We start from the raw sequence: 14,659 nt of genomic DNA on the forward strand, positions 1-14,659 counted from the left end.
TTTTTTTGTCTTTTTTTTAGGGAAAATGTGGGGTACTTGTAGCATATTGTAGCGTAAGTATATGGACAAAGCGCAAAAATTGTCTTCGGGTAAAAAAGCTGGAAAACTAGTTAAAATTCAGCGTTTTTTGAAGAAAAGTATAAAAGACAAAAAAAAAAAAACAAGAATGGTGAAGTTTCAGATTGAATTTTATGTTGCCTGTTTTTCTATTTCTGTGCACAGAGTAAGAAATATTAAACTTTTTCGTAAGATAATGAAAATACTGTACCTGTTCTGTTTTCTGTCGACCGTTTGAAAAATCTGTTTATTTCTAAAAAATATACCATGTGTTTATTCAAGATTTGTGACGTGTTGGTTAGCAGAAAATAATTCACATGAAAGCCTTTTAACTAGATTAGTTTCCTCTGTACAATCTACAAAAATTGAGAAAATCAGACGTGACAGGACTTGGTCAAGATAATTTGAGTTATTTATTGACCAGTTTAAGAAAAAAGTTAAATACATTTATTTTAAATCTTTGAAGTATTTTTTTAATGCCGTTAAGAGTTAAGAAATACTATTAAAGTTCAAAATTCATTTTTTATGTTCATTGTCTGTGGTGAAGAACAAATAATAAAGAAGTTTAAATTGTGAAAGTATTTAAATTAATTTTTTTAAAAACTTCTCATAAAATTCAAAAAAACCCAAAAGTGGGCTAAATAATGGGTTTTTTTTAATGTTTTTTTTTTTTCAAAAAAAAACCCATTGGGTCCAGTTTGGCCGACCCTGGTTCCAATGCTATGAGCACTTAAATGACTGGAGATTCAAAAACTTTCACAGAGCAGTTTTTTTTTTTTTTTTTTTTCTTTTTTTTCAAACGCGTGTTTCTTGAAACAACTTTTTTTTTTGCAAGTGGTGTGCATTCTAGATCAAAGATTTATTGACCCTTCGTTCTGAACATTTGTGTGAATATTCATTATTCAATTATGCTCTATATAATATAAAGCTGAAGAGTTTGTTTGAACACGCTAATCTCAGGAATTACTGATTCAAATTGAAAAATTATTTTTGTGTTGAATAGACCATTTATTGAGGAAGACTATAGGCTACATGACATCACACTATGACTAATAGGAGTGGAGCAGCAATAAATTGAAATTAAATCAATAATAACATTGTTTGTTGTATCAATAACTCGTGCTGCCCGAATTGCTCAGTCTGTAAAGCGCTGGGCCAGCAACCCTAGGGTCTTGGGTTCGAACCCTGCTCCGGGCGGGAAGATTTTCAGCGCTTATTTATTACCCGGCTCATTAATTTATAAATCAAGGGTTTTCAATTATTTTTATTAATTTTTTTTCTATGTACTTAAAATAGTTTTTTAATACATAGTTGTCCTATTAACGCAGGTGAAACCGCGGGGCACAGCTGAAAATAAATAAAGGAAAGTATAAATTGTTTCTCAATATTATTGCTGACCCAGGCAACGCTGTGTATGTTTTATATATGAACCTAACTCTGGGATGATATTACAGTGAAATCCCGTTACAACGAACTTCAAGGGACTGCAAATTTTGTTCGTTGTAAAGGGATTCATTTAATGTAATAGAAATTGTATCGGAACTTAAAATTTATTTCGTTGAAATGGATATTTCGTTGTATCGGTATTCGTTGTAACGGAATTTTACTGTATTAATAAAAATATCTCTTCAAATGCAAGAAATGTGAAAAACATGACATTGTAATCAAACTCCTCAAAAAGATGCTATTTTCAACTTTTTTTTTTATCGCAATTAAGTTTATATTCTAGGGAGATATGTTGTTTACGAAAGAAAAACTAATGATTACACATAAATATTGTGACTTCGGTACGGCCCGCCAGCAACAAGCTCCGATGGCGACCACCCATGGAAAGCAGCTTCTAATAACTCCACTATTCCAAGTGAAAATGATTTGAAAAAGTTACTAAGTGTACTTTAAAAGATGATTAAAACATCCTCCAAGTTTGAACAAATTCTGATTATACTTTCCATGTTAAGAAAAATAACGAAAAACACTAAAATTTCGGCATCCTAAACTGGTCTCCCCCCCCCCTTTACGTCAACAAAAATGGTCTAAAATCTATGATGAAGCGAATAATGATTACTTGCGGAACCTCTGTCAAAGTTCCTGCAAACCCAAGGGTTCCGTGGAACCCTGGTTGAAGACCTCTGAATTCGAACCGCTATATAAATGGGCCTTACTCTGAATTAGGGCAATTTCAAGACGTCATTGTTTATTTAATTTATACGTCATGAATTTCAGTCGTTAAAGCAGCATTGAAGTTCATTGCAAATGTATGTCGAGATTGAATGTAAGAGAAATCGCATTTGTAAACCGAAACCACTGAAGAGGTCATTGTAATTATTCCGGTATACCCTCATCGTAGATTTATGCGGGAAAGCGACAGAAACAATAGAACAATGATGAATGTCAACATTGTACCGTGGGGAAATGAAAGTAAAGCTATTGAATGCCCCGTTTCCGCCATTTTTAGCCAGTTGAAATAAAATTTCTCTGCTTTCGCGTTGATGCTTCTGAATCGGGGCCAGATTAAAACTAGGTGGGTCCCTGGGACAAATATTACTTTTGGGGAAGTTTTTTAGAAATTATTCGAAATATAGTTCCAAGTTTAGGAAAGAGCAGTTTAAGAAAAGTTGATACTTTTGTCATTTTTTCCATTAATGTCAACCCTTAATTTAATTTTTTTTCATATATTTCTTATGACAACAAACATTTTCGTTCATGTTCTTACAGCGTGCTTTCCTTTTAAAATAACTTCCATTTTCCATGTAAAAAATACTCGGCATTTTTGTGTCACGTTCTTACTCATTTATCGAAATTTTAAACAATTTCGTATTTGTTTGAAACGCGAGAATATAACGTATTCAAAATGCTCGATCCATTGTTGTGGGTTTGCCATTTTTCCTTATAATTTGCAATTTAATCCAAGAATTTTAATCTTTGATTTAAATTTTGTAAGTTTGACTATGAGTAACTATCTTGAAAAAAAAGTATCAAGGTACTTTTTAAAAAATTTCATTTAAAAAATAACTACTTTGTACTTGTTGCTTTTCTACACGTACAAATTATTTTTAATACAAAGAAGATTTTTAGAAAGCTGTTTCTTTATACAAAGATACATAATGATTACTTATATCTATATACCTTAAAAGAAAGCCATGTTAGTTACACTCTTTATAACTGAAGAACGACTGATTTGGCTGAAAATTTGTGGGGAGGTAGCTTAGAACCAGGAGACGGACATAGGACAACTTTTATCCCGTTCGACCGCGTTCTCGAAATGTATTTCATTGCATATTATATGTTTAATTAATTGTTTAGTTCTATGAATTCTTAATAGATGGCGGGGTAAGTTAACTCGAGAGGGTGCTGGCCGACAATGTCGATAGCTATGCTATTGTGGGACCGTTGTGGTCAGCAAACTGATTTTTGAATACGGTTTTTTTTTTCTTTCGATATTCAGGTACATAATTAGATTTTGTAGGATTTTTCTCTTGGGTTTTGTTTTCCTTAGTTCTACAACGTTTGTTTCTGTTCTTATAGTTGAAGATAGTTTCTTATCTAAGTAAATAATTTCATTTGTCGTATTATTCAATTGTTATTGTTCTTTATTGCGTTTTTATTATAGTATTGTTTATTTGACGAAACAGTTTAAAAATTGTAGAAAAAAAAAACACTTCACTCGCTAAAGGGCAGGGTTAGAGTAGCGTGGTTGCTTTGCGGGTTAAGCGATGAACTATACAGTTGGATTATTTTGAGTTTTAAAGCTAATGTTAAACTTTTTATGTGTTTTGGCGAATAGTTTTCAATTCCAAAGAAACTATAATAGGTTTTTGAAAGTGTGTGTATGCATTTTAGTTGAAGAAAAATGATCATTTCACATCAGAAGGAATGGAAGGGATCGTGGATGTTTTTTATTCAACAGACTTCCTTTAAATTCTTAGCCCGCGCATCGCCGTGCGGGTACTGCTAGTACTGAAACATATACTCATACAAATTAAAGGCCAAAAATTAAAATTCCCGTATTAAAGAAAAAAGAAGTATATAAAAGCACAAATTTCACACCCGCATCGACGGATTGAATAAGAACAGAACATACCGAGGCAGTGAGAAGCAAACGGTGTAAGTGGAATTTTTTTAAAGTTTCGAGAGTAAAACGCGTTTAAAGTTCCGATTCTATGTAGGTTTTCATTGATTTTTTTTTTTTTTGAGCAATCACGATTGCTTATTGTTCTCACTTGACAGTTTTGAATTCCTATGATTTTATTCCCCCCCCCCCCCCCCCCGCCTCCCTCTGCAGTACCACCGTCGGCCGGCCGCCTCCCGATGCTGCTCCTCTAGCAAAAACCGTCTCCAGGTTGCGTCACTTACTTACCTACACTTACACATACACCTACACACACAAACACAATACACACACGCATTCATACATACACCTACACATACACACAACTACCCACACGTACACATACCCCCCACACACATACACACAATTACCCATACACACACACACATCCCTCACAAACAAACAAACATACCCCCCCACACACTCACACACATTCGTGATTGCGAAAAACATAATTTGAATTCAAGATGTCAAAGTTCAAATTAATTTTTCTTTTCTAAATCATGCGGTATATAGCAACACCCAAACAGAGGAGAGGTTCTCCTACCATTTGTACTGATTATCTCCAAATTTTTAATTTTTGCACTTACATCCCTTTGCTTCTCACTGCCTCATGTGACGAAAAACTATTTTTTCATCTAAATAAATTTGTTCTTTTGTTAACATTTTTAACTCTTATATGGCCAGTATATTTATTTAACGGAAAAAAAAATCACAAAGTGAGGAAAACTGATAATTGCTGCTTAAATTTACAGAAAGAAAAGTGTCACAGCTTCATTAACCAACTATTCTACAAGGAGCTGTCCAAAAATGTCACACTTTTTTAAAACAATTTTGACCCCCCTCGTCCCTTTGTCACACTTCACCCTTGCTACCTCTATCTCTTATCATATTACTTATGAGCATATTGTTCAAAAAAAAAATTTGAAAAAAAAACGTGTTCTCACCCTTCTTGTTACCTTCTCCCTCTGCCACCTCCTTGTCACAATTTCACGAACTTCCTCTCTTCTCAAAGCTGGACGTCATTTGTGGATGGCCCCTAACAGAAGTTGTAACTATTTTCACCGTCACCAAAATAATACAACGCCAGAAACAACCATAGTTTGGAACAGATGCTGCATTATTCAAACCACATAAGTGGCAACTATTGCACATGCTTTAATCTTTGTTATTGTTAGACCATTCCAACAAACTATAATCAACAAGTATGCGTGATAGTTATACTCTATTATCACGTTTACTACAGAGTAATTTTAACTCCGTTGCTTGTAAGAGATAAATTATAATTAGTTACAATATCTTAGAAGCGAATGGAGATAACCTACTTATGTAAGTTCAAACAACTGCTAAGAATTCTACAAACAAATGAATGTAATTGAAATCATTTCGAGTTGGATAAGTTTTCCGGAGAAAATATTTCCTTGTTGAATAATTTATCAGTATTTAGTCAAGGTTAGGGTTTATAAAGGGGGGCCACAGGTAAAATCAAGGAGGCCATAGCAGGTGCGGATCCAGAAATGTTTGTAAGGGGGTCAAGTTTCAATGGGTAGACCTCCATTGTAAATAAAGTATCAGTAAAGCAGGTGTGCCCATCCCTCCAAGGGTGATGGAGCTCTCCTCATATGCTACGAAGCACCCCCACCCCAAATGAGACAAAACCCCTTTCAAATTGCCACCCCCTCCTCCTAAAACTTCCAATGGCTTAACCTGCACCATGGATCACATTCCCTCAAATTTTCGTAAAAAGTCACATTTCTTTAGGCAGACAGGTTGGTCACGTTGGAAAAAAACACGCGCAAAAAAAAAAAAAAAAAAACTCAAAATAGCAGTAGGACAGAAAACGAACCTAGGCAATCCTTTGAGTTATGACGCACTGAGAAGAAATACCTTGCTTAGCAGAACCAAGTTTTAAAAAAAAAAAAAAAAGTTAACATTGATTCCATGAACTATTTTTTCAAATTTAAAAAACTGAATTAAAAAAATTATCCCAATAAAATTCTTGTCACAGGGGGGTCAGACCTTTGACCCTCCCTGAATCCGCCCCTGTGCCATAGAGACAAATTTTAAAATAGGGGAGCCTTAAAATGGGGGAAGGGGAAACGTAAAATGCGGAAAATTCATAAATAACAAAATTACAATCCGGATTAAATGAACGAGAGAACTGGGTGGTTATCCAAGCTCGTTAGCTTGCGAGATCGAGATTTTCGCTCACGTGATCGGTTGTGACGTAGAAATGTCGCAAAGTTGTATTCTAATCTATTCGAACCTAGCCGCGAGCTAAGTTCGAGTAGATTAGAATACTACTTTGCGACATTTCTATATCACAACCGATCACGTGAGCGAAAATCTCGATCTCGCAAGCTGACGAGCTTGGAATGACCGCACACAGGGACCTGATGAAAAAGAAAACCGTTGAATGAGGGGGAAACGTAGATTCGGGGGACGTAAAATCAGGGTTTCACTGTAATTGATTGCAAAAGTTTTTTTACCGCCACAAAAATAATTTTCGGAGCCTCCGAAGGCGTAAAAAAGGAATGGGACTACTTTGTGAATAAAACATAGGCATTAATGTATGTTTTTTGAACGATTTCTTAAAACTGCTACATGTGCGTGTAGCAAAAGGTCAGCGGTACTTAATGACAAATTTAACTTCATGAGGAATTGAGAACGATCTTATGCATAGCCGTCAGTTATCACCGGTAATATCACGAGAACAATAACCATAAAAGAGAGGCTTAAACGACAGAGTGATTGTTTTAATGATGTGCAGATTCAAGGTTACTTCTTATCGCGTGTAAAGTTCGGGCGTCCAAGTCGGATAAGAAACAGTTAATCTGAGTTTGTCAGTTGACATACTTAATAGTCCAGGGTCCGCCGTAACTACCACTATCTGTGGTGGATGGTACCCTGAAGACAGCTCTGTTTTTTGATCCAGACCAGAAACCGAGTAATCGCTGGTCCAGCACTCCCAGAGGTATCGTTTCACTTGGAGGACTTTGTGACCACGAACATATTTAACGTCCCCCAGTCACCATTAATGAAGACGGTGGATCTTCGACCGCCTAGGTTCGAACCCGGGACCCTCCGGACACAAGTCCGATGCCTTGTCAATCAGGCCACCACGGCCCAGTTGACATACTGTCAACCCCGCTTAATATGGTAACTGAAAAAATACCCCGCTCATGAGGATAAAACCTTCTAGAATCTAATATTTCTCCATAGACGTAATGTTAAAGATCCCAAGGCTGTGGTGACTCGATCGATAAGGCGTCGAACACGTAACCAAAGGGTCCTGGGTTCGATGCCTGTCGGTCGAAAATCATCCGTGTTCGTTAATGGTGATTGGGGCACGTTAAATGTGTCGTAGTCACAAAGTCCTGCAAGTGAATCAATGCCTCTGGGGGTTCTGGTACAGGGATTGCTAGGTTTCTGATCTGGATCAAAAAAATCAAAGCTGTCTTCAGGGTCCCACCCATCTGGTTAAACATCAAAAAGTGGTAATACGGGGGACCCTGGAATGTGATATGATACAAGAATAAAACCTATTGGAACCGAATATTTCTCCAAAGGCGTTATGTTAAAAATTCCCATTTAATCGAAATATTTCCCAGGATAATCAAACAAGACTGGTCTGCTTTTGTAAATATTTTGCGAAGGAAAGTTTTTAGCAAATAAAAAATAATATTAATAACCTACATAAAAAGACAAAACAGATTTTTTTTTCAATAAACAACGTTGGAAGCATTAAATGGAGGGTTCCATTAGGCTTTTGAACAAGGCCGTAATCAGTGGAGGGGGGGGGGGGTAATTTTTTATAGTTTTACATGCTATGAAAAGCAGTCAAAAATTTCGAACTTCAACTCGGGAAATTCAAGATGTCCCTCACCCCATATCACAAAAGACCGTCTAAACTTTTGTTTTTAGGGCTTCAATTTCGAAAAACATTCCGCTGGAGTTCTCCGAAAATTACCGAAGAATCGCCCTCAAACTTCTCCTCCTACTAACATTACCGAAGATCTTCTAAAACCTGTGTTTTAAACGCTAACTTCAAAAAGTTGTCGGAGGGGTGTACTTTCTTGGTTGATCTTTAGATTATTATTTTAGTGAGTAGTTTCTTCTCAATGCTATGAATAAATAATTACTAGCTATGAGCCAAAACCAGACGTGAACCAAAACCCATGAAACAAGCAACTAAATTTAAACATTTTATTTCATACTTAAGTAACTAGAAACTATTTGAATGAGGAATGAAAATTTGAAACATATTTTTATGTAATTTCAATTGACCAGAACTTTTAGAACGTTTTTAATCTTGTTGCAAAAATCTTCACAAGCTAATCCAATACAAATTTTATGTTATTGTTACAAATGGCAAATTAACTATCCCCTAAATAATTTTTCAATTTCTTATTCATTGACTTTCTTGGTCAAATTTTATTAAATTTATCATTTTCCGGGGCATGTAGTAAACCGGCCGGGACACCGGAGTGTTGTCTGAAATCCTTGACTGTCCCGGTCAAACTGGGACATCTAAGCCTATTGTTGTGCAGTCTTGGCAAATTTCTCGGTCATGATGCAATTATTTGTTTTAGTTTTAAAGCTGTCGAGTGCATTACTCACAGACAGAACAACTCAACTTCAGTAAATGAAGGTCCAAAGTTGGAAAAGCATCACATTTTGTCTATTTCCAAAACCAGATCAGAATAAGCTGAAAGCAGATCGAATTATGTAGATTCAACTCACAGCAAACTAAACTTAATGCTGAAATTGAGCCATACACAAAAACAATAGAACTGCAGTAGAACCTTCTTAATTCGGACTAATAGTGATCCGAATTAATGAAAGACGGATTCAACAAAGTAACCAATAAATTGAGCCAAGGTACATAAACAAACTACCGTACACAGTAATAGATTCCAGATCAGTGAGGGTTTACTGCAAATCTAAAGTTTGGATTTGAAGCAAAAATCGGTTGCAAGAAATGAAATGAAATGAAATGCGGAATAATTGCATAATTTTAGACTCTTGGTTTTTATTGTCGCACATTGAAGCTGGACACGGTTACTTGCTTTCCTCCTTTGGACGCAACAGACAATTCTTGAGATTCTTCTCACGCTCTCCAAAATGGCTGCACGTGCGGACAGCTGTAGTTAGGATAGTTCCGCAGAGTTTCATTGTAAAATAGAGTCATCGAAAGGAAATACCTTCGATGAAACTGTGTGCATTGTGCAAAGAATATTAAAAATATGAATCCGATTAAACATTTAAAAAAACTACTTTGTCATATTTTTAGCTATTTTTATTTGAATTTGTAGCACAATATTCTACACAAAGTACCAAATGATACATAAAATCGTTATTTAAGAATGATGTTCAAATAAAATGCGAAGAAAACGTTTAGTCCAAGAGCCCATGAGTGCCAGACCTGCGTCATAGTATAAAGGCCAGAAAATTTTCTGCGTAAGTACATCACTTCACGCCTGAAAGGTTCGCTGTTATTTAAGCTGCGTCGCGCTGGCTTTGGCAGGAAACAGGTAGCAAAGGTATGTAAAATTACTGCAAAAAGCTAAACATAATAGATTCATTCCATGTCACGTAACCTGGTGGTCCCCATCAAACCATCTCCGATTTGGAGAATGTTCTACAAAGGTGCAGACATGCCATTAAAACTAACCTATGCACATTTTCAGCTTCCAAGACACAAATCACTAGGATCTAGGATACCTCAAAAAGAAAAGAAGTGGGCTCCAAAATGGCCTCCGACGGGGGGGGGGGGGGACCGTACTAAAATGGCAATTCCTTTCCCAAAGCTGATCCATCATTTTGGAGCCCCCTTTTTTTCATCGATCCTATCCTAGTTCCTCAGGATTTGGGTCTCGGAAGCAGAAAATTTGTATAGGTGAGTTTCAAAGGCACCTTTGTAAAAATTCGTTCAAATCGGAGAAGGTCAGGTGGAGACGTCGAGGTCACTTGGCGTGGAATGACTCAGTTTTGACGCAACTTTTCGACCTGTTTCCTTCCAAAGCTAGCGCGACTCAGCTTACTGCTGTGATGTGCTTACGCAGAAAAATTTTGGTTCTTTATAGTATGACGTAGGTCTGGCGCTAATGGGCTCTTGCTCTAGTTTTTAAATTTTTTCCCATTTAATTTGCAAAAACAAAACAAGTTATATAGAGTAATGGGGTTGTTTCTTTCAGTCAAAAGTACTACTTTTAGTCACTGAAATTGATAGAATGAATAAAAAAAAAAATAATAATAACATGGACCCAGAAAATACTTTTATTTTCCCAACAGTTATTTTTCAATTAATTCTTTAAAATGTCCGATTTTTCAAACAAGGCGTGGTCTTTATGACGTCACAAATGATGCAATTTGGCGTATCTTTCTACCACATTTCCACGTTATGATAATCAAGAAGCGAATTAAAATTGCGCTTTACGCTTGCTATCAACCATATCGTTGCCAATACACGTGAGTAAAGATGTGAATTAAGTATTTTGTTCTGTGAATGGCAACAATGAATGGCATTTCATCATTTGTGATGTCATCGGCAGAAGCATTAAACAACGAAAGCGGACCGATTTAAGTAATTTTTTTAAAGTATTAAACTTAAATAAATTACTTAAAAAATGGTCAGACCCTATGTTTTTAAGCATGCTCTTTCAGAAAAAAAACACTTTTAAAAATTTTGGAAACAACCCGATTCTGACATTCATAAAAAAATTTATTCCCTTTTTTTTACCTTTAATAAAATTACAGCAGAACCCCATTAGTACGGACTGATAGGGGATAAAGGTCGTCTGTATTAATGAAAGTACGGATTAAACAATATAAACTATATTGAGCCAATGTACATAAACAAACAACTGCATGTAGTTAACAGTTGTATTTTTAATTCAAGAGAGTGAAATATAAAACTGCATAAGAGAAAATTACAAAAATACATTCCAAAAAAAGTACCTACTGTCAACAAAAATACATCGCCTTTTATTGATACAGTATGTACATCTAAATGGCTGTCTGGATTAAGCAAAGTCCGGTTGAATAGGGTTTTGATTAATGAGAGTTTACTGTAGTTTTAACTAGCACAGGCGCTATTTTCTCTATACATTATTACCAGGCTGCTAGAAATTCAAAATGTTAAATTAGATCGTGCTACTCGAAGATTTCTATATTGTGTGCTTGACAATATGTAGATGGAGGTTTTATTTACCGTGTATGAAATCAGGGCTCCCAACACATTTTAGCCATAGAAAAGGGTAAAAGAGGACCAGTTTGAATCAAAAAGGGGACCAAAGAGGACCAGTTAGGATTAAAAAGAGGACCTTGGAAGGACCATTCATAGTTAAACCCAGGGAAGCATCAAAAGGCAAATTAGCTGCCTGGCACTAAATACGTGAAGATAATTCGTTAATTAACCATAATGATGATTTTTAATGATAAATCCTTATCACCTTCTGTACAACTGAACTTTTTATCCATTGAATTATCTTATTTACACAAACATTTGGAGGGGGGATGGGGGTCACAAGCAAGCATGTAACTGACCATCTTACAGAGTAACTTTAATTGTAAAATAAATTTTCTATTAATTAACAAGTAAAAACTGGCTAATTAAAAATAATCACCTAAATGACCGATAATCAGTGCATACTTAAATTATTACAGTAAACACCTTGGCACATAGTAGTTTACAAAAATTTTCACATAACCAGTTTAAAGATAATTCATTTTGATATAAGGTACCGCAAGACAAGAAGATATAGTTTAGAGGCCAGAAGGTCCCCCTCCACAGCCCTTGGTTTTTTAGCCTAAATATGGTAAGTTTATATATATATATATGAGAGTTCATAACCAAACACACACACCAAAGCAGGAGGTAATTTCTGGCTACGCTACTGACTAAGTTCAAAAATATTAGAGATTTGCCAAATCATTTATTAGTATGCTAAGTATCCAAATCATTTCTTCATATGTATGTATTAGTTGTTCGGACACCAAAAAATATTGTAACTGTCTTCAAGTATACATAAAAATTAGTGAAAAAGAAAATTTTTTATTAAAGTCACCACACCCAAAAATATACAAACACTGCTTAAGCGATAAATACACTGAGTGTAAATTTGAGCCTGCTTTTACTGGATAACTTAACGTAATAAATAAATGTGTAAGTTCAGATTCATAGAGCTATACTTTCAAATTGAAAATATTCATTATGAGTATTTAAAAAAAATAAAAATAAGGATACAAAATTTTAGTTTTTAAAAATAAAATTAAATAATATAATTTGAGGTAGCACATGTCAAAACAGTTTCCAATTTCCAAAAATGTTAAAATAATGTGCAATGCTGCTATGGTTCCAAAAATAACTAAGTTTATAATCTATTAAAATTAAACAAAAAATAAGCTAATCTATGGTGGCGTATGTCAAAATAACTTTCGATTGCAAAAAATATCAAAACATTAACAAGATGCAAAAATATTGAAATCTCAAACACAAGCAATTTTCCGCGAAGTGCGAGTAAGTTCAACGGTGCCATGGTTTCAAAAAAAAAGTAGTTTATTATCTATTAAAATTAAACAAAAAATAAGCTAATCTATGGTGGAGTATGTCAAAATAACTTCCGAGTGCCAAAAATATTAAATATGAACAAGATGCAAAAAGATTGAAATCTGCAACACAAGAAGCAATTTTCCGCGAAGTGCGAGTAAGTTCAATGTTGCCGTGGTTTCGAAAAAAAAGTAGTTTATTTTCTATTAAAATTAAACAAAAAATAAGCTTATCTATGTTGAAGTGTGTCAAAATAACTTCTGATTGACAAAAATATCAAATTATTTACAAGATGCAAAAAATTGAAATCTCAAACAACGATAAGCACTTTCCGCGAAGTGCGAGAAAGTTCAATGTTGCTATGGTTCCAAAAATAAAAAAATTAATTGTATATTAAATTTAACCGAAAAATAAGCTAATCTAAGAAGGTGTTATGGTAAAATAACTTCCGATTGCCAAAAATATCAAAATATTTACAAGATGCAAAGAGATTGAAATCTCAAAACCCTGCAAGCAATTTTCGGCGAAGTCCAAGAAAGTTTGATGTCAACATGGTTCCGAAAAAAGAAGTAGTTTTTTATCTATTGTAATTAAACATAAAATAAGCTAATCTAAGTTAATGAATGTTAAAACAACTTCTGATTCTCAAAAACATCAAAATATTAACAAGATGCAAAAAGATTGAACTCGCAAACACAGGGAAGTAATTTTTCGCGAAGTTACATATCGAACACAAGTTCAGAAAATTGCACTGATGAAACATTCTTTCTTTTTACAAGGCCGTACGAACTCGTGAGAAATATCGGTAGCAAAATGCTTTGATCTGATGTCATAAACTCCTCCTCCAAACCTCTCCATTTGCTGGATTTCCATGTTACAGCGGTTGAAGGAGGAGTAATGACGTCAATCTGAAGCGAAATAATACTAGAAAGTCAGGTTCAATAGAAAAACGGCGCCGCGGCCGCGTATTCGGGCATAACAAACATCAACACACAGTATCTTTTAATGTATTGAAAATTCTTAAAATCTGATTTTTGAGTAAAAACAATATAAAAGCGGACTAAACGGACCAAAATGTTAAAAAGCGGTCTAAAGCGGACTTTACCTTAAAAAACGGACTTTGGCGGGAAAAGCGGACTATTTGGGAGCCCTGTGAAATATTACGCAAACGACGCACAGGTAATATTTCATGCAAAAATTACTGCTGTTTTTTGAACTCAAATGTAATTCACTATAAAGACATATCTATTAAAATTTCGAATATATTTTATTGCTCTTTGGAACTCAATAAGTTAACACTAAAAATTTACGTAAACAAGAAAACAAATTAAAATTGTCAAAATTTAAAAAGGGAAAAAATAATTACTGACGACCAAACGGCACGACCTTGAGGGTCACGGATTTTGACAAAATTCTAGCTATAGGTCCATTCCCACTAGGTATGAGCGCAGGTAAAGCGGTTTGACTGCATAGGACCTGGTTTGACTGCAACGAGGGCCCAAAGTTGCTAGTTTGGTCCTAGAAATCCAATGGCGTTTCCATTGGAATTTCAGACTTCGACACTGTGTTCGATCTCCCAACACCTTTGGCATCTTTTATTAGTAAATTGAGTACAAGAGGGAACACGTATTTATTTATGGGCACTATCTAAGTTATTTGAAAAGTCGAAACGCTCTTACATTTTTTCTTTTTTTTGTGTGTGTGTGCCATGTGCAATAAATCAGAGCTTTTTCTCCTCTCCCATTTTTGCTTATAAATGTGGGGTATCTTTGATAGCAGTCGATAAATATACAATTAAAGTAAATGTTTTTATCAGCAAACGATAAATACTTTTTACTAGCACACGATTAATATAAAACGAAAATGATTAGTTTCATTTGCAAACAATAAATATCCTGTAACTATATTATTTTGGCATTCAAGTTATTGAAATTAAAAGTAGT

The sequence above is a fragment of the Uloborus diversus genome, chromosome 7 (assembly GCF_026930045.1).
Source record: "Uloborus diversus isolate 005 chromosome 7, Udiv.v.3.1, whole genome shotgun sequence".
In the NCBI taxonomy this organism is placed as follows: domain Eukaryota; kingdom Metazoa; phylum Arthropoda; class Arachnida; order Araneae; family Uloboridae; genus Uloborus; species Uloborus diversus.